We start from the raw sequence: 20,629 nt of genomic DNA on the forward strand, positions 1-20,629 counted from the left end.
GGGATTATAGAGTAAGGGATGACTCCACAGATTCCAGAAACCTGCACACAATTGTTCCCTCATACAAGGTGGGGAATGACATAAACAAGTGGTTTGCTGCACTTGAGAGGGCCTGTAAAGTTCAGAGGGTCCCTCAAAGGCAGTGGGCTGCTATTCTCTGGTTGTCCTTCTCTGACAAGGGGAGGGATAGACTTCTCACTGTCAGAGAAGAAAAATGCAGATAACTACAATGTTTTAAAAACAGCACTCTTAGAAGGTTTTGGTCTCCTTACTGAACAATATAGGATCAAGTTCAGGGAGACCAGAAAAGGGGCCTCTCAGGATTGGGTTGACTTTGTTGACTGTTCTGTTAAAGCTTTAGAAGGCTGATTACATGGCAGCAAAATTTCTGACTATGAGGACTTGTATAATCTGTTACTAAGAGAGTATATTTTGAATAATTGTGTGTCTGACTTGTTGCACCAGCACTTGGTATACTCAGATCTGACCTCGCCCCGAGAAAGAAGGCAGACAAATGGGTTGAAACAAGGGTGAGCAGAAAAGCTCATACGGGGGTGATAAGGACAAGAAGAAGGAAGTTAAGTCACATGACAAAGGTGGGGATAAAGATAAAAACAAAGGGCCTTATTTATACTTTTTGGTGCAAAACTGCTCTAATGCAGTTTTGCACCAAAAAGTTTTGCACCGGCTTGCACCATTGTTTAGCACCAGCTGGGCACCATATTTATGGAATGGTGCAAGCCGGTGCAAAGGGTAGGCTAGCGTTAAAAAAAATAACGTTAGGCAAGTAGGTTAGAGCAAAAATAAATGACTCTAACCAGATTAGTGTCATTTTTTGACGCTAAGGGGCATATTTATTCTCTGTTTGCACTGAATTAGCGTCATTTTTTTTTTACTCTAATTCGGTGCAAATCTAACTCAATATTTATACGTTGGTGCTAGACCCGTCTAGCGCCAAATTTATGGAGTTAAAGTCATTTTTTGGAAGTGGAAACCTACCTTGCCTTAATGAGATGCAAGGTAGGCGTTCCCCTGCAAAAAATGACTCTATGGCCTTAACGCCATATTTATACTCCCAAGCAAAAATAGTGCAAGGGAGGGAGGAGGGGTCAAAAAATGGGGCAAAGCTTGCTTTGACCCATTTTTTAAAGCCTGGGTCAGGGCAGGCATTAGGGGACCTGTGGGCCTATTTCCATGGTGGAACACCATGGAATAAACCCACAGGTGCCCTCCCCAGGCCCTAGGGTCACCCCCACCCACACCAGAGGGACTGCGGAGGATGGGGGACCCCATCCCAGGTAAGTACAGGTAAGATTGCATTTTATTTTTTAAAGTGCCATAGGGATCCCTGAAATGGACCCTCTTACATGGCACAGGGTGCAATGGCCATGCCCAGGGGGCCCTTGCCCTCTGTGCTGGCCATTGGGGGGGTGGGCATGACTCCTGCCTTTCCTAAGGCAGGAGTCATGTGGCATGGTAGGTTTAGCACCATAAAATGACGCTAATCTGGTTAGACTCATTTTTTTTACTCTAACCTGCCTAAAGTCATTTTTTGGTGCTAAACCCTCTTCTTCTATACTGCCCGCCCCACCCGACTAAAGTCTTTTTTTTCACTCTAGTCTACCCACCGGCTTGCACCATTCCATAAATATGGTGCCCGGCTGGTGCACAGAAATGGTGCAAGCCGGTGCTAAACTTTTTGGAGCAAAACTGAGTTAGTGCAGTTTTGCAGCAAAAAGTATAAATAAGGGCCAATATAATGTAAGTTTGCTCCACTTTTTCATAAAAAAATGACGTTAATGCGGCGCAAAAAAAAGTTTAAATCAGGGCCTTGGTGCTAGATGGGTCTAGCACCAAAGTATAAATTTGGAGTTAGTTTTGCACCGAATTAGAGTAAAAACAAAAATGATGCTAATTCGGTGCAAACAGAGTATAAATATGCAGCAGAGTATAAAGATGCCCCAAAGAGTCTTCATCAGGCCCACAAAACTCTTCTGGGGGTGGGTCTAAATCCTCTTCTCACCACAATCATAACAAAAAGCCTTAGTGCTATATTTGTAGAAACAAAGGCTATATTGCAGGAGACAGCTCTTGCCCTAAGAAAAGCACCAAACCTCTCACCAGCATAACCCACACTGTTACAACTAGTACTCCTAGCAATAGCAGTGGTGTTGGGAAAACTAATACTACAAATAGTATGTCCAAGGATGTGGCAGGGCTCACTCTGGGAAATGCAGCGGGTTGGTTTAGTTAGGGTAACCACTGGGGCTGTTTTAGTCTCTGATGGTGGCAATGACCTCGCCATCCTTGTTGCTTGTCCCCTTAATATGGATAAGTACAAGCAACAACCCCTAATAAATGGTGTTCAGATTGAGGCATACAGGGACACAGGTACCAGTGTCACCATGGTGACTGAAAAACTGGTAGCCCCTGAGCAACACCTACTTGGTCATCAGTACCAAGTGACTGATGCCCATAACAACACTGCAGCCACCCCATGTCAGTTGTTGATCTCACCTGGGGTGCGGGGTTTACTGGTCCTAAAAAAGCTGTAGTGTCCACAGACCTACCTGTAGAGTGTCTACTAGGGAATGACTTGGAGACTTTAGCTTGGACTGAAGTGGAGTTGGAGGCCCATGCAGCCATGCTGGGCTTTTCTGGGCACTAATAGGTCTTCCATCACTAATAGGTCTTCCGTTGTTAAATTTTCAAATTCCAATATATGATGTAAAAGGCGTAGAATATTTTATCTATTGACGATATCCCATGGCCCCTGGGAAGAAGATAATGGAGTAAAGATTACGATCAACAGATCCGTAATTTCTTGAGAGTTTGCAGGTTTTATATTTAATACCCTATTGAATTAGTGGTCTATCTCAGGACTATGGTCTGTTCGAGGTTGACGTCTATTCTCACTGCTCCAAGCCCCCACCTGGCTTGACCCTGATCTTCCTGTAGATTGATGCCCACTCATCACAATCTCCTTTGCCCCATGAGGTTCGAATGTGGTATCTTCAGAGATCAAATGCCGGTCAATTACATTATCACTATCACTTAGTTGTTTTAGACCTAGGCCCCCTTTATTGACAAGTGGCTTAATATTTAGCTCTCTGTCTAGGTTACCTTTAATGATGCTACTCCTACCCTTCATGCCCAGAGGATATGTCGCAGGAATGGAACTGGGCCCCTGTGCTGTTTCCGCACCCCCCTATGTACTCCTGTTCCATCACAGACACCACCCCTCCGACTTCTGGCAGCCCCTTTATTAACCTTGGAACGTCTATTCTGTTGGCCCTATCTCCTACTGTAGGGGGTGCTTGACTGAATTCTATGATGGAATCCTCCATCCCAGAGCTGACTGGCGGATGGTTATGATCTTCTTTGGAAGCCAAAGTGACCTTATTGTCGTTGATTTGAAATGTAGGCTGGATGTTGGTTGACAGATCCTCCCCAACTGAGCAAGCACCTGTTGTGAAAGTAGCAGCTGATTTCTGCTTAAAAATAGGGTAAGGCTCCAGTGTATCTGGGGAGTTACTGGTTCCATTGGATGTTCTCCCAGTGTGTTTCCATCTAATGTTTTGTTTTGTAGCTTTGAGTGTTTTTTTCAGTCTCTTCTTCTGTCTACTTGTCAATGGTGGCTGTTGAGCATGCCTAGTGCTGAACTGACGTGGCTGATTCGAGACTGTCTCCACATTTTGCACTTCTAGACTGCTTTTTTCCACAATGATAATAGGGCATAGTGAGAGCACCGTAAAGGGAGGCTCATTTTGGGACTCATTTGGGACTATCTCCAGAATTGGCTCTTCTAAACTATTTTTTGCCACGGTAATAGTGGGGGATAGTGATACCGCCACAAAGAAGCCACGTTTTGTGACTATTTTGCAACCTTCTCCAGGTTTAGCAATTCTAGACTGTTTTTTGCCACAATAATAATGGGGGGATAGTGGGGTCGCACTGGAAGGGAGCGCGTTTCTTGGACCATGCTTCTTGCTAATTAACCCCTTGGCCTTGTGTGCAGGGGGTCTCCCTTTACAGATTTCTTTGGGCGGAGCTCTGTCCTGCTTCTTGCCTCCAAGTGACATGCAACTATTTATTTTTTCTGTTGCCCTCGCTGGTATGCAGAATTGGATTAAACTAGTTAGCAGCTCTGGCAATATTGAAAGTTTGTCTAAAGTTGCTTCCGTATTGCCCCCATCCACTCCCTTGCCCGATGTGCCACCCTCGTCCCACCCTTCTAACTTCCACATTAATGCATTGAGTTTATTGTCTAACAGGAGAACGTTCTGAGCCATCATGTGGATTAACTCTAGTTGAATCTGCATTTTATGGGATTGCCATGTAAATGCCTTGACTGCCGCCAGCAAGGAGTTGTTGATGGTATGTATAATAGAATCAGTGCTACCCCATACCTCCCGACCCACATTGGGCACATGAATTTCTCTTATTTCCTCCCCGGAATCTCTTCCAGACTCCTTCTCGTGGGCTTCTTCTTCAAGGCTTGAATCTTGCAGGCACCAGCCTTCCTGGCACAATGGACTATGGGAAACCTGAGTGACCCACTCGAGCCCCAGTGCAGGGGAGGAGGGGGTCCAACTGATATCAATGGGCTCTTGATCCTGCAGATCCACCGATTTGGATCATGCTGTCTGGTAAGTCTCAGCTAATGTTTGCTGTCGGCTAGCCCTTTTATGCACAGCCAGCCCCCTGCATAGCTGTTCAGACGTTGGGGCTGATCTCTTTACTTTAACTTGGTGGATTTGTGAGGTGTTGGTATTATTGCCAGTAAGTTCCAGGGGTATAACAATGCTGATTATTATTGTGTGTAACCGTGCTGCCTCCTATTGCAGTATCTGCCAGGTCTATCAGCTCCCTAATAAGTGAGGCGTCAAGACTGCTGTCTGTGCCTGCAGCGCCACTGGACTCATTTTGTGCTTGTTCTGATTGCGTTGACATAATTGCTGGATCGAACGGCCGATTCGGCGGGGCAATAACGGACCATAATCCTTGGTTGCCCTTGGGAGTAATGGATTCAACTATTTACCCCACAGTGCCTAGGCCGTTCCTAGTTCTTGTGAAGTAGTTGTGTATGTATGGTTGGTGAACATCTCAGACCTTTCGCTTTAGGCTCCTCTTTGAACCCTTTTGGTGCTCCTGGGGCTTGGCATTTTTATCCCAGGTCAATTTGTTATCATACTCATCACAACTAACCAAATCTATGGGAGCTATGGATTCTATAGAATTCACAGATTCTGAGGGATCCTTCTCCCGTGTCATTGAACTCAATGGGCTTGCCAGGCCAGTCAGGCTAGAGGGGCTGTTTTGACAGCAGAGCTTTTTGGTTGCATTTTTAGACATAATGGGTTTACTGTGCAGCCCCAATGCCTTAGGGCCTGGTTGAAGTTGTTCTGCTGCCTTAGATGGCCTTCTCTGCCTTCTCGATTTGCTATATTCCGTGTATGTAAAAAAAGATTCTATGTACCAGCTTCCAGTTATCCTGTGGACCCTCTGCTCTTTCAGACACTTGTGCTTAGTCTCCTTTAACCTCTTTACCAGCTTCACCTGCGGCCTCTGCTCCCTTTGTAACTTTTGTGTCTCAGTTATTGGCCTCCCGTGTCCTGGAGGAATGAGCACGGACCACAAACTAGTTGGTGTTATTGAAGAACCTATTGTGGATGCTTGTAAAGGTGGTAGAGAGAGTGTAGATACTTGGGGGTCACTCCACCTCCTGTCCCCGCGGCTTGACCCGGTCTAATTATGTCATAAAGCCTCAGGTACTAGTTGCTAATAGGAAGAGAAAGCTGGTTAGATTGAGTCCTGGTTGAATGCTAGTTGCAATGTCCGATGGTAGCCAAAGCAATGTTCAAAAGCAACAAGAGGTAAAGTACTAAGCGCCGCCACACCTGTGCCACTTGCTGCCACTTGCTGCTACCTGCTGCACTTGCTGCTGTTACTCTCCTTCACCTTCCTTTATCGCTGCTTCCTTAGACCAAGGGGGGGCACGAGCATGCTTACTCCTCACTTCTCACTTCTCCAGTACTCTTACTTAGAGGGAGACTGTGGCTGTGGCTGTGGCTGTGTTTGATGTTGAGCCGGTCCCCTGGCAGGACTGGACTGAAAGGGGAAGTTGTGCACTTCAAAACCACTCTTTGAAGTCCCCCTCACTTCAAGGGCATTTTTGGGTATATAAACTGGGTCTCTGACCCCATCAACTCAGACACTTCTGGACCTACACCTGAACCCTGTCAGAGGAGCTGCCTTGCTGCCAAAGGACTCATCCGGACTGCTTTGGTGCTTTGCTGAGAAGGACTGCTGCCCTGCTGTTGCCGTACTTCCCTGCTGGCCTCTGACTTTGTTGGAAGGACTTTGCATTCCCCTGAAGTGCTCTTCAAGGGCTTGGATTGAGCTTGCCTACTGTTTCTGAAGTCTCAGGGCCAACAAAGACTTCACCTTTTCAAGAAACTCCTAGTGCGCTGAAAATCGACACAACACCTGCAGAAATCGATGCAAAGCCTGCATCGCAGCAGAGAAATCACCGCACAGCCAACCGGAATGACGTATCACCGACTTACGGACTGGAAATTCGATACAGCGCCTGCGTGTGCTGGAAAATTCAACACAGCACTTACCGGATCGATGCAGTGCCTCCTCCTACTTACAGCGATTCAAAGATTTTTAACACACTGTCCCTGGGCATCAAAATATCCCTGCACCGCAGTGAGGAACCAAGACTGAGCACCGAGAAACGATGCATACCCCTGCAGCGTGGAAAGAAACGATGCATCGTCGGTGCCACGCAAGATGATCCAACTCAACACCCTATTTTTCTATGCATCTCCTCCTTTGCGGTCTCCGTGCATTGTTATTTTTGACGCATACTGTGTGTAACAAAGAAAAAACTGTTTATTTCCAAGGATTAAGACTTTTTAAAACCTTTTAAAAGTGATATTTCAACATGTGTTTACTGGATCTTTGTCGTTTTTACCTTATTTTATTCAGATAAATATTATCAATTTTTCGAAACTTCTGTGGTGTCTTTGGGTGATGTTTTCACTGTGCTACTGTATGGTTTATTGAACAAATACTTTACACATTGCCTTCTAAGCTAAGACTGACTGCTCAGTGCCAAGCTACCAGAGGATGGGCATAGGATAATTTGGATTGTGTTATGACTCACCCTGACGAGATTGTGGTCCCTACTTGGACAAGGGTCCTATGCCAACTAGAGACTCTATTTCTAACAATTACCTTAAGGTATGTCCTGGGTTCCCAGTCTATGCCTACCTCTTCACTGGGATATTGAGAACAAACAGTGGTATTGGTGCAGGAGTGTGAACAATGATATCCCGCATAGCTAGCTTGTTTTATCAAGGTCATCTGCTATAGCATTTCAGTCCTCAGCAAAGCTAACAGTATATCAGTTGACAGTATTTCAGTGCACTTACTCATAGAATTAAATCAACATAAGAGCATCTTTGTCAGCAATAAAGAGGTACATGGATGCAGATGTTGGTTTTGTGCCATTCATTTGTCTTTGCTACTGCCATCCCCTTTTTGCCCCTAGCCATCACTAATTTAAAATACAACGTAAATGTTGATTCTTAGCCCACAGTACAGACACGACCATTCTAACACCCCTGACACATAATCAGAGATTTTACGAAGTTATTCTGCAATTAGTGTTGCATTGTATAAGTCAAATAGTCATTTCTCCAACAGAATAAAAATGTAACACGTTTCTTTGGTAACCATGATAAGCAGTGCTTTTCTCTGAATAGGAGAAACATTCAGAATGCAAGATTTTGTGGCACATTTTTGACTATCTTGGAAGGGTTTGGGCCAAATGGGCTTTAAATTCACCTCCTTGCCTCACAAAGATCCCAAGCAGGAGGGGTCGTATTGATTGTTGGTACAGATACGATTTAAACTTTCTTCAACCTTGACATTTGAGTGGCGTACACACACAAAATATCACCCCTCCCCCTTTCAACGAAATACAACCCTAGAGCTCCCAACTCCAAGAGGAACAGAGATATAAAACCAAACAGATGAAAAGTTGTTCCGGTCCCGGATAAAGCCCCTTTAACTCGTCCCAAAGTTATTACATATACAGCGGTGGCCTGAGACTTAAACATATTTCAGCTACACAAAAGAAAGCCGAATATTTTGGACTGTGGTGTCAGTAAAGGAAACATAATAAACATAACTAACTGGGACATTTGAGGCCTTGTCTCCATTTTCTCTCACATTCTTGCCCCAAATTAGGAGATTGACAATGTTGTGTTTTCCTTGCAGCTCTTTCATTCTGTGTGCAAGTTAAATAAGATGGAATAACACTTGACAAGCACAAATTGTATTTTCTTTTCCAGTTGAATGAGATCTTTACTCTATCCCAGATGTGTTTTTCTAGTCCGCCTCCTTTAAATATAACCCCTTCCTGTCCTTGCTTCTCTTTCGTTAGTTTCTTCACATAAGTCATTATAAACAACAGAGATTTAGGGGCATATTTGTATGTTTTGCATCAAAAAGTTTGCACTTGCTTGAGCCATTCCTGAGCACCAGCCGGGCGTCATATTCATGGAATAATGCAAGCCGTTGCAAAAGGTAGGCTAGCGTAAAAAAAATAAATGACGTTAGCCCGGGAGTGGCGGTATGGGAGAGGGGTGTTTTGTACAAAAAAATGACTTGAGGCTGGTTAGAGGAAAAAAAATGGCTCTAACAAGATTAGAGTCATTTTCTGATGCAAAACCATCCATACCATTTGGCTCCTGTCTTAGAAAATACAGGGGTCATGTCCACCACCACAATGGCAAGCACAGGGGACCAGTATCCCCTGGGCATGGCCATTGCACCCTGTGCCATGTAAGGGTCCCAAGTTGGGCCACCATGGCATTTTAATAATTTTTTTTTAAAAACTTGCCTATACTTACCCTACTGACCAGGGATGGGGTTCCCCATATTCGGGTGTCCCTCTGATGTGGGTGGGGGTGTTCCTGGGGCTGGAGGAGGGCACCTTTGGACCCATTCCATGGTGTTTAGCCATGGAAGTGGGCCCACAGGTCCCCTAACGCCTAGTCTGACCCAGGCGTTAAAAAATGGTGCAAAGCAAGCTTTGCACTGTTATTTAGCCCCTACTCCCACCCATGCATCATTTTAGCACGGGGATAAATATGGGGCTTTGGGGTTAGCATAATTTTTTAGATGGGAACGCCTACCTTGCATCTCATTGACACAAGGTAGGTTCATGCATCTAAAAAATGGTGTAAACCCCAATATTTTGACATTAGATGTGTCTAACGTCAAAATATAAATATGGAGTTAGTTTTGTGCCGAATTTGCATCAATAAAAATGACGTAAATTCAATGCAAATGGAGTATAAATATGCCCCTTACTCCCTACAATAATGTCACAGGTGTTTTTAGCACTTACAATAATCTTTATATATGAACAATCGCTCAGGGTGGCTGTTTTAACTTTAGTTCTGGTATTGTTTAATTGTGTACATGGTTTTCCAGTTCTTCTTTGAGTATGGTGCGAAATAGATTTCATTTGGTGTTCTGTTTCACTAGCAATGGAATTTATCTGTAAAATATCCTTCCTTACTTATATTGGAGTCTTAAATTTGGGTTTCAGGAACTTTATAACTAACATATTTCAGGCACCTAGGCATTTGGTTAAATAGAAATAGATGTACCAGTGAGAAGCGTACAGCATAAAACAGTACTATATCACCAGAGACGATACTGAAAGTTGTTTACACTATTGTGGAAACATTAGTAAAAAGATGGAAGCATGCAGGTGCTACCAAAGCCATTTAACAAGGACTGTGAAAAAGGTTTTGGTGTCTTCTTGCTGTGTGTCTAATTGCGAAGATTGGTTAATGTCTTCTATGCATCGAGGAGCATGGACCTGAGAAGGGGTGATAGGATCTACTGAACAAAGGAAAATCAGGTACAATTTTCACTGTCAAGTTTGTTTCCCCCAGCCCTAGATGGCCCTCAGCTTAATCTCCTTCATGCCTCATCCTAGGGCTCTCACCTATTAGCTCGAGGCACTAACTTCACAGAGCACATGACTGAAGGCACCATTGACCTGAACGCAAACATATGTGCAAGGAAATGCTGCCCAGATGCTTCACCCTGATTTCATAATAGTAAGACTGCTTGAGTAACTTCCTTTTCACTTTACTAGACTGAATGTGTTCACAGAGTGTGCTCCCTGGCATCAATACCTTTGCTCGTTCACTTTGGTCCTTTATAGCCTTTTACATGCCAGTCGAATTTAGTACTAGTGGTCACTATTGATGAAGTGTCAGGGCATACAGTTCTCAACAAACCCTTCTTCAATTTCAGTGTGAGGTGGCTTCTGCTGCAGCACCACTGAATCCTAGCTAGTATTTGCAAAGAATAGTGGATTCTGCACTAGAGGACTATGGATTGAAGCAACATAGGTTTGAGGGGATGTCATCAATGAGCAATGTGAGCATCAGCAAAAGTCAACACAATCTATAATATTAAGCCTCACTCAATAACCAACCCGGTTTATTAACCGGTTCTGTGCCCAGGACGTAATGGTTACGTCCTGAGGCACAGTGCTGCTGTGCCCAGGACGTAACCATTACGTCCTGGTCACAGACCCCAGAGGGAGCGCTAGCGCTCCCTCTGTGGGGTTCCCCCCAACACCCCCCAAGTCAGGGATGGAAGGGGAAGCCCTTCCCCTTCCCCTTCCACCCCAGACCCCCCCCACCCCCTGTGACGTCAGCGCGCGAGCGCACGCTGATTTGTCACAGGGTCTCCCCCATCGCGCTGGAAGCTCAGAGAATTTCTCTTTCAATCACGTGGGGGAGGCCAGGAGAGGCTTCAAAGGGAAGAAAATGTATTTCCTTCCCTTTGAAGTCTCTCCCAGCGTTTCAAAAGCCGGATTGCTTGGTTTTGGGGGGGTGGGGGGCAAAATTTATTTTAGGCCATTTCTGCCCCCCTGGGGGCAGATACCTCTAGGCGCCAGGGCAAATATTTTTTTTTTTTTTTTTTTAGAGATGGGAAGCGACCCAATAGGCAAGGGTCGCTCCCCTGGGGGGGCAAATTGTATTTAGACCATTTCTTCCCCCCATGCGGGCAGATTGGCTGATTTTAGGTCAGTAACCATTAGGCACCGGGGATTTTTTTTCCCCGCCAATGTCACGCAGGGGGAGCGATCCCGTAGGCAAGGGTAGCTCCCGGGAGGGGGGTGGGCAGAAACCTCTAGAAGCCCGGGCAAATTTTGTTTTGTGTTTTTTTTGTTTTTGTTTTTTTAGAGATGGGGAGTGACCCATTAGGCAAGGGTCGCTTCCCTGGGGGGCAAATTGTATTTAGACCATTTCTGCCCCCCTTGGGGGCAGATTGGCCGATTTTAGGTCAATCTGCCCCCAAGGGGGCAGAAACCACTAGGCACTGGGGATTTTGTTTTTGACACCAATGTCACGCGGGGGAGCGATCCCGTAGGCAAGGGTAGCTCCTGGGGGGGGTGGGGAGGAAAATGTATTTTAGGTAATTTCTGCCCCCCCGGGGGCAGATCGGCCTGTTGTTATTAGGCCGATCTGCCCCCAGAGGGGGCAGAAACCTCTAGGCGCCAGGGCAAATTTTTTTGTGTGTTTTTTTTTTTGTTTGTTTGTTTTTTTAGAGATGGGGAGTGACCCATTAGGCAAGGGTCTCTCCCCTGGGGGGCAAATTGTATCTAGACCATTTCTGGCCCCTTTGGGGGCAGAAACCACTAGGCACCGGGGATTTTTTTTTTGGCACGAATGTAACGCAGGGGGAGCAACCCCGTGGGCAAGGGCCGCTCCCAGGGGGAGGTTGGGGGGGTGGGGGGCAAATTTATTTTAGGCCATTTCTGCCCCCCCGGGGGCCGATCGGCCTATTGTTATTAGGCCGATCTGCCCCCGGGGGGGCAGAAACCTCTAGGCGCCAGGGCAAATTTTTTTAGTGTGTTTTCTTTTTTGTTTGTTTGTTTTTTAGAGATGGGGAGCGACCCATTAGGCAAGGGTCGCTCCCCTGGGTGACAAATTGTATTTAGACCATTTCTGCCCCCCTTGGGGGCAGATTGGCCGATTTTAGGGATTTTTTTTTTTGCGCCAATGTCACGCAGCGGGTGCGATCCCGTAGGCAAGGGTCGCTCCCTGGGGGGGTTGTGGGGTGGGGGACAAATTTCTTTTAGGCCATTTCTGCCCCCCCTGGGGCCGGCTGAGCTAGAGGCCAAAATTCACAGGCAGGCACTGTTTTCTATGAAAAACTGTGATGTGTCAACGTTGTGTTTTGGGCCATTTCCTGTTGGGGTGCTAGGCCTACCCACACAAGTGAGGTATCATTTTTATCGGGAGACTTGGGGGAACGCTGATTGGAAGGAAATTTGTGGCTCCTCTCAGATTCCAGAACTTTCTGTCACCGAAATGTGAGGAAAACTTGTTTTTTTAGCCAAATTTTGAGGTTTGCAAAGGATTCTGGGTAACCGAACCTAGTCTGACCCCACAAGTCACCCCATCTTGGATTCCCCTGGGTTTCTAGTTTTCAAAAATGTGCTGGTTTGCTAGGTTTCCACAGGTGCCGGCTGAGCTAGAGGCCAAAATCCACAGGTAGGCACTGTTTTCTATGAAAAAATGTGATGTGTCCACTTTGTGTTTTCGGCCAATTCCTGTCGCGGGCGCTAGGCCTACCCACACAAGTGAGGTATCATTTTATCGGGAGACTTGGGGGAACGCTGGGTGGAAGGAAATTTGTGGCTCCTCTCAGATTCCAGAACTTTCTGTCACCGAAATGTGAGGAAAATATGTTTTTTTAAGCCAAATTTTGAGGTTTGCAAAGGATTCTGGGTAACAGAACCTGGTCAGAGCCCCACAGGTCACCCCATCTTGGTTCCCCTAGGTCTCTAGTTTTCAAAAATGCACAGGTTTGGTAGGTTTCCCTAGGTGCCGGCTGAGCTAGAGGCCAAAATCTACAGGTAGGCACTTTGCAAAAAACACCTCTGTTTTCTTTCAAAAAATGTGATGTGTCCACGTTGTGTTTTGGTGCATTTCCTGTCGCGGGCGCTAGGCCTACCCACACAAGTGAGGTATCATTTTTAATGGGAGACTTGGGGGAACGCTGGGTGGAAGGAAATTTGTGGCTCCTCTCAGATTCCAGAACTTTCTGTCACCGAAATATGAGGAAAATGTGCTTTTTTTTAGCCACATTTTGAAGTTTGCAAAGGATTCTGGGTAACAGAACCTAGTCAGAGCCCCACAAGTCACCCCATCTTGGATTCCCCTAGGTCTCTAGTTTTCAAAAATGCACAGGTTTGGTAGGTTTCCCTAGGTGCCGGCTGAACTAGAGGCCAAAATCTACAGGTAGGCGCTTTGCAAAAAACACCTCTGTTTTCTTTAAAAAAATGTGATGGGTCCACGTTGTGTTTTCGGGCATTTCCTGTCACGGGCGCTAGGCCTACTCACACAAGTGAGGTATCATTTTTATCGGGAGACTTGGGGGAACGCTGGGTGGAAGGAAATTTGTGGCTCCTCTAAGAGTCCAGAACTTCCTGTCACCAAAATGTGAGGAAAATTTGTTTTTTTAGCCAAATTTGAGGTTTGCAAAGGATTCTGGGTAACAGAACCTGGTCAGAGCCCCACAAGTCACCCCATCTTGGATTCCCCTAGGTCTCTAGTTTTCAAAAATGCACAGGTTTGGTAGGTTTCCCTAGGTGCCGGCTGAGCTAGAGGCCAAAATCTACAGGTAGGCACTTTGCAAAAAACACCTCTGTTTTCTTTCAAAAAATGTGATGTGTCCACGTTGTGTTTTGGTGCATTTCCTGTCGCGGGCGCTAGGCCTACCCACACAAGTGAGGTATCATTTTTAATGGGAGACTTGGGGGAACGCTGGGTGGAAGGAAATTTGTGGCTCCTCTCAGATTCCAGAACTTTCTGTCACCGAAATATGAGGAAAATGTGCTTTTTTTTAGCCACATTTTGAAGTTTGCAAAGGATTCTGGGTAACAGAACCTAGTCAGAGCCCCACAAGTCACCCCATCTTGGATTCCCCTAGGTCTCTAGTTTTCAAAAATGCACAGGTTTGGTAGGTTTCCCTAGGTGCCGGCTGAACTAGAGGCCAAAATCTACAGGTAGGCGCTTTGCAAAAAACACCTCTGTTTTCTTTAAAAAAATGTGATGTGTCCACGTTGTGTTTTCGGGCATTTCCTGTCACGGGCGCTAGGCCTACCCACACAAGTGAGGTATCATTTTTATCGGGAGACTTGGGGGAACGCTGGGTGGAAGGAAATTTGTGGCTCCTCTAAGATTCCAGAACTTCCTGTCACCAAAATGTGAGGAAAATTTGTTTTTTTAGCCAAATTTGAGGTTTGCAAAGGATTCTGGGTAACAGAACCTGGTCAGAGCCCCACAAGTCACCCCATCTTGGATTCCCCTAGGTCTCTAGTTTTCAAAAATGCACAGGTTTGGTAGGTTTCCCTAGGTGCCAGCTGAGCTAGAGGCCAAAATCTACAGGTAGGCACTTTGCAAAAAACACCTCTGTTTTCTTTAAAAAAATGTGATGTGTCCACGTTGTGTTTTGGGGCGTTTCCTGTCACGGGCGCTAGGCCTACCCACACAAGTGAGGTATCACTTTTATCGAGAGACTTGGGGGAACGCTGGGTGGAAGGAAATTTGTGGCTTCTCTCAGATTCCAGAACTTTCTGTCACCGAAATGTGAGGAAAACGTGTTTTTTTAGCCAAATTGTGAGGTTTGCAAAGGATTCTGGGTAACAGAACCTGGTCAGAGCCCCACATGTCACCCCATCTTGGATTCCCCTAGGTCTCTAGTTTTCAAAAATGCACAGGTAAGGTAGGTTTCCCTAGGTGCCGGCTGAGCTAGAGGCCAAAATCTACAGGTAGGCACTTTGCAAAAAACACCTCTGTTTTCTTTAAAAAAATGTGATGTGTCCACGTTGTGTTTTAGGGCGTTTCCTGTCACGGGCGCTAGGCCTACCCACACAAGTGAGGTATCACTTTTATCGGGAGACTTGGGGGAATGCTGGGTGGAAGGAAATTTGTGGCTCCTCTCAGATTCCAGAACTTTCTGTCACCGAAATATGAGGAAAATGTGTTTTTTTTTAGCCACATTTTGAAGTTTGCAAAGGATTCTGGGTAACAGAACCTAGTCAGAGCCCCACAAGTCACCCCATCTTGGATTCCCCTAGGTCTCTAGTTTTCAAAAATGCACAGGTTAGGTAGGTTTCCCTAGGTGCCGGCTGAACTAGAGGCCAAAATCTACAGGTAGGCACTTTGCAAAAAACACCTCTGTTTTCTTTAAAAAAATGTGATGTGTCCACGTTGTGTTTTGGGGCGTTTCCTGTCACGGGCGCTTGGCCTACCCACACAAGTGAGATATCACTTTTATCGAGAGACTTGGGGGAACGCTGGGTGGAAGGAAATTTGTGGCTCCTCTCAGATTCCAGAACTTTCTGTCACCGAAATGTGAGGAAAACGTGTTTTTTAGCCAAATTTTGAGGTTTGCAAAGGATTCTGGGTAACAGAACCTGGTCAGAGCCCCACAAGTCACCCCATCTTGGATTCCCCTAGGTCTCTAGTTTTCAAAAATGCACAGGTTTGGTAGGTTTCCCTAGGTGCCAGCTGAGCTAGAGGCCAAAATCTACAGGTAGGCACTTTGCAAAAAACACCTCTGTTTTCTTTAAAAAAATGTGATGTGTCCACGTTGTGTTTTGGGGCGTTTCCTGTCACGGGCGCTAGGCCTACCCACACAAGTGAGGTATCACTTTTATCGCAAGACTTGGGGGAACGCTGGGTGGAAGGAAATTTGTGGCTTCTCTCAGATTCCAGAACTTTCTGTCACCGAAATGTGAGGAAAACGTGTTTTTTTAGCCAAATTGTGAGGTTTGCAAAGGATTCTGGGTAACAGAACCTGGTCAGAACCCCACATGTCACCCCATCTTGGATTCCCCTAGGTCTCTAGTTTTCAAAAATGCACAGGTAAGGTAGGTTTGCCTAGGTGCCGGCTGAGCTAGAGGCCAAAATCTACAGGTAGGCACTTTGCAAAAAACACCTCTGTTTTCTTTAAAAAAATGTGATGTGTCCACGTTGTGTTTTGGGGCATTTCCTGTCACGGGCGCAAGACCTACCCACACAAGTGAGGTATCATTTTTATCGGGAGACTTGGGGGAACGCTGGGTGTGAGGAAATTTGTGGCTCCTCTCAGATTCCAGAACTTTCTGTCACCGAAATGTGAGGAAAACGTGTTTTTTTAGCCAAATTGTGAGGTTTGCAAAGGATTCTGGGTACCAGAACCTGGTCAGAGCCGCACAAGTCACCCTATCTTGGATTCCCCTAGGTCTTTAGTTTTCAAAAATGCACAGGTTTGGTACGTTTCCCTAGGTGCCGGCTGAGCTAGAGGCCAAAATCTACAGGTAGGCACTTTGCAAAAAACACCACTGTTTTCTTTAAAAAAATGTGATGTGTCCACGTTGTGTTTTGGGGCGTTTCCTGTCACGGGCGCTAGGCCTACCCACACAAGTGAGGTATCACTTTTATCGAGAGACTTGGGGGAACGCTGGGTGGAAGGAAATGTGTGGCTCCTCTCAGATTCCAGAACTTTCTGTCACCGAAATGTGAGGAAAACGTGTTTTTTAGCCAAATTTTGAGGTTTGCAAAGGATTCTGGGTAACAGAACCTGGTCAGAGCCCCACAAGTCACCCTATAATGGATTTCCCTAGGTCTCTAGTTTTCAAAAATGCACAGGGTTGGTAGGTTTCCCTAGGTGCCGGCTGAGCTAGAGGCCAAAATCTACAGGTAGGCACTTTGTAAAAAAACACCTCTGTTTTCAAAACAATGTGATGTGTCCACGTTGTGTTTTGGGGCGTTTCCTGTCACGGGCGCTAGGCCTACCCACACAAGTGAGGTATCACTTTTATCGAGAGACTTGGGGGAACGCTGGGTGGAAGGAAATTTGTGTCTCCTCTCAGATTCCAGAAATTTCTGTCACCGAAATGTGAGGAAAACGTGTTTTTTTAGCCAAATTTTGAGGTTTGCAAAGGATTCTGGGTAACAGAACCTGGTCAGAGCCCCACATGTCACCCCATCTTGGATTCCCCTAGGTCTCTAGTTTTAAAAAATGCACAGGTAAGGTAGGTTTCCCTAGGTGCCGGCTGAGCTAGAGGCAAAAATCTACAGGTAGGCACTTTGCAAAAAACACCTCTGTTTTCTTTCAAAAAATGTGATGTGTCCACGTTGTGTTTTAGGGCGTTTCCTGTCACGGGCGCTAGGCCTACCCACACAAGTGAGGTATCACTTTTATCGGGAGACTTGGGGGAACGCTGAGTGGAAGGAAATTTGTGGCTCCTCTCAGATTCCAGAACTTTCTGTCACCGAAATGTGAGGAAAACGTGTTTTTTTAGCCAAATTGTGAGGTTTGCAAAGGATTCTGGGTAACAGAACCTGGTCAGAGCCCCACAAGTCACCCTATCTTGGATTCCCCTAGGTCTCTAGTTTTCAAAAATGCACAGGTTTGGTACGTTTCCCTAGGTGCCGGCTGAACTTGGGGGCAGATTGGCCGATTTTAGGGATTTTTTTTTTTGCGCCAATGTCACGCAGCGGGAGCGATCCCGTAGGCAAGGGTCGCTCCCGGGGGAAGTTGTGGGGTGGGGGACAATTTTTTTTTAAGCCATTTCTGCCCCCCCTGGGGCCGGCTGAGCTAGAGGCCAAAATTCACAGGCAGGCACTGTTTTCTATGAAAAACTGTGATGTGTCAACGTTGTGTTTTGGGCCATTTCCTGTTGGGGTGCTAGGCCTACCCACACAAGTGAGGTATCATTTTTATCGGGAGACTTGGGGGAACGCTGATTGGAAGGAAATTTGTGGCTCCTCTCAGATTCCAGAACTTTCTGTCACCGAAATGTGAGGAAAACTTGTTTTTTTAGCCAAATTTTGAGGTTTGCAAAGGATTCTGGGTAACCGAACCTAGTCAGACCCCACAAGTCACCCCATCTTGGATTCCCCTGGGTTTCTAGTTTTCAAAAATGTGCTGGTTTGCTAGGTTTCCACAGGTGCCGGCTGAGCTAGAGGCCAAAATCCACAGGTAGGCACTGTTTTCTATGAAAAAATGTGATGTGTCCACTTTGTGTTTTCGGCCAATTCCTGTCGCGGGCGCTAGGCCTACCCACACAAGTGAGGTATCATTTTATCGGGAGACTTGGGGGAACGCTGGGTGGAAGGAAATTTGTGGCTCCTCTCAGATTCCAGAACTTTCTGTCACCGAAATGTGAGGAAAATATGTTTTTTTAGCCACATTTTGAAGTTTGCAAAGGATTCTGGGTAACAGAACCTAGTCAGAGCCCCACAAGTCACACCATCTTGGATTCCCCTAGGTCTCTAGTTTTCAAAAATGCACAGGTTTGGTAGGTTTCCCTAGGTGCCGGCTGAACTAGAGGCCAAAATCTACAGGTAGGCGCTTTGCAAAAAACACCTCTGTTTTCTTTAAAAAAATGTGATGTGTCCACGTTGTGTTTTGGGGCATTTCCTGTCACGGGCGCGAGACCTACCCACACAAGTGAGGTATAATTTTTATCGGGAGACTTGGGGGAACGCTGGGTGGAAGGAAATTTGTGGCTCCTCTAAGATTCCAGAACTTCCTGTCACCAAAATGTGAGGAAAATTTGTTTTTTTAGCCAAATTTTGAGGTTTGCAAAGGATTCTGGGTAACAGAACCTGGTCAGAGCCCCACAAGTCACCCCATCTTGGATTCCCCTAGGTCTCTAGTTTTCAAAAATGCACAGGTTTGGTAGGTTTCCCTAGGTGCCAGCTGAGCTAGAGGCCAAAATCTACAGGTAGGCACTTTGCAAAAAACACCTCTGTTTTCTTTAAAAAAATGTGATGTGTCCACGTTGTGTTTTGGGGCGTTTCCTGTCACGGGCGCTAGGCCTACCCACACAAGTGAGGTATCACTTTTATCGAGAGACTTGGGGGAACGCTGGGTGGAAGGAAATTTGTGTCTCCTCTCAGTTTCCAGAAATTTCTGTCACCGAAATGTGAGGAAAACGTGTTTTTTTAGCCAAATTTTGAGGTTTGCAAAGGATTCTGGGTAACAGAACCTGGTCAGAGCCCCACATGTCACCCCATCTTGGATTCCCCTAGGTCTCTAGTTTTCAAAAATGCACAGGTAAGGTAGGTTTCCCTAGGTGCCGGCTGAGCTAGAGGCAAAAATCTACAGGTAGGCACTTTGCAAAAAACACCTCTGTTTTCTTTAAAAAAAATGTGATGTGTCCACGTTGTGTTTTAGGGCGTTTCCTGTCACGGGCGCTAGGCCTACCCACACAAGTGAGGTATCACTTTTATCGGGAGACTTGGGGGAACGCTGAGTGGAAGGAAATTTGTGGCTCCTCTCAGATTCCAGAACTTTCTGTCACCGAAATGTGAGGAAAACGTGTTTTTTTAGCCAAATTGTGAGGTTTGCAAAGGATTCTGGGTAACAGAACCTGGTCAGAGCCCCACAAGTAACCCTATCTTGGATTCCCCTAGGTCTCTAGTTTTCAAAAATGCACAGGTTTGGTACGTTTCCCTAAGTGCCGGCTGAGCTAGAGGCCAAAATCTACAGGTAGGCACTTTGCAAAAAACACATCTGTTTTCTTTAAAAAAATGTGATGTGTCCACGTTGTGTTTTGGGGCGTTTCCTGTCACGGGCGCTAGGCCTACCCACACAAGTGAGGTATCATTTTTATCGAGAGACTTGGGGGAACGCTGGGTGGAAGGAAATTTGTGGCTCCTGTCAGATTCCAGAACTTTCTGTCACCGAAATGTGAGGAAACGTGTTTTTTAGCCAAATTTTGAGGTTTGCAAAGGATTCTGGGTAACAGAACCTGGTCAGAGCCCCACAAGTCACCCCATCTTGGATTCCCCTAGGTCTCTAGTTTTCAAAAATGCACAGGTTTGGTAGGTTTCCCTAGGTGCCAGCTGAGCTAGAGGCCAAAATCTACAGGTAGGCACTTTGCAAAAAACACCTCTGTTTTCTTTAAAAAAATGTGATGTGTCCACGTTGTGTTTTGGGGCGTTTCCTGTCACGGGCGCGAGACCTACCCACACAAGTGAGGTATAATTTTTATCGGGAGACTTGGGGGAACGCTGGGTGGAAGGAAATTTGTGGCTCCTCTAAGATTCCAGAACTTCCTGTCACCAAAATGTGAGGAAAATTTGTTTTTTTAGCCAAATTTTGAGGTTTGCAAAGGATTCTGGGTAACAGAACCTGGTCAGAGCCCCACAAGTCACCCCATCTTGGATTCCCCTAGGTCTCTAGTTTTCAAAAATGCACAGGTTTGGTAGGTTTCCCTAGGTGCCAGCTGAGCTAGAGGCCAAAATCTACAGGTAGGCACTTTGCAAAAAACACCTCTGTTTTCTTTAAAAAAATGTGATGTGTCCACGTTGTGTTTTGGGGCGTTTCCTGTCACGGGCGCTAGGCCTACCCACACAAGTGAGGTATCACTTTTATCGAGAGACTTGGGGGAACGCTGGGTGGAAGGAAATTTGTGTCTCCTCTCAGATTCCAGAAATTTCTGTCACCGAAATGTGAGGAAAACGTGTTTTTTTAGCCAAATTTTGAGGTTTGCAAAGGATTCTGGGTAACAGAA

The sequence above is a fragment of the Pleurodeles waltl genome, chromosome 2_2 (assembly GCF_031143425.1).
Source record: "Pleurodeles waltl isolate 20211129_DDA chromosome 2_2, aPleWal1.hap1.20221129, whole genome shotgun sequence".
Lineage (NCBI taxonomy): Eukaryota > Metazoa > Chordata > Amphibia > Caudata > Salamandridae > Pleurodeles > Pleurodeles waltl.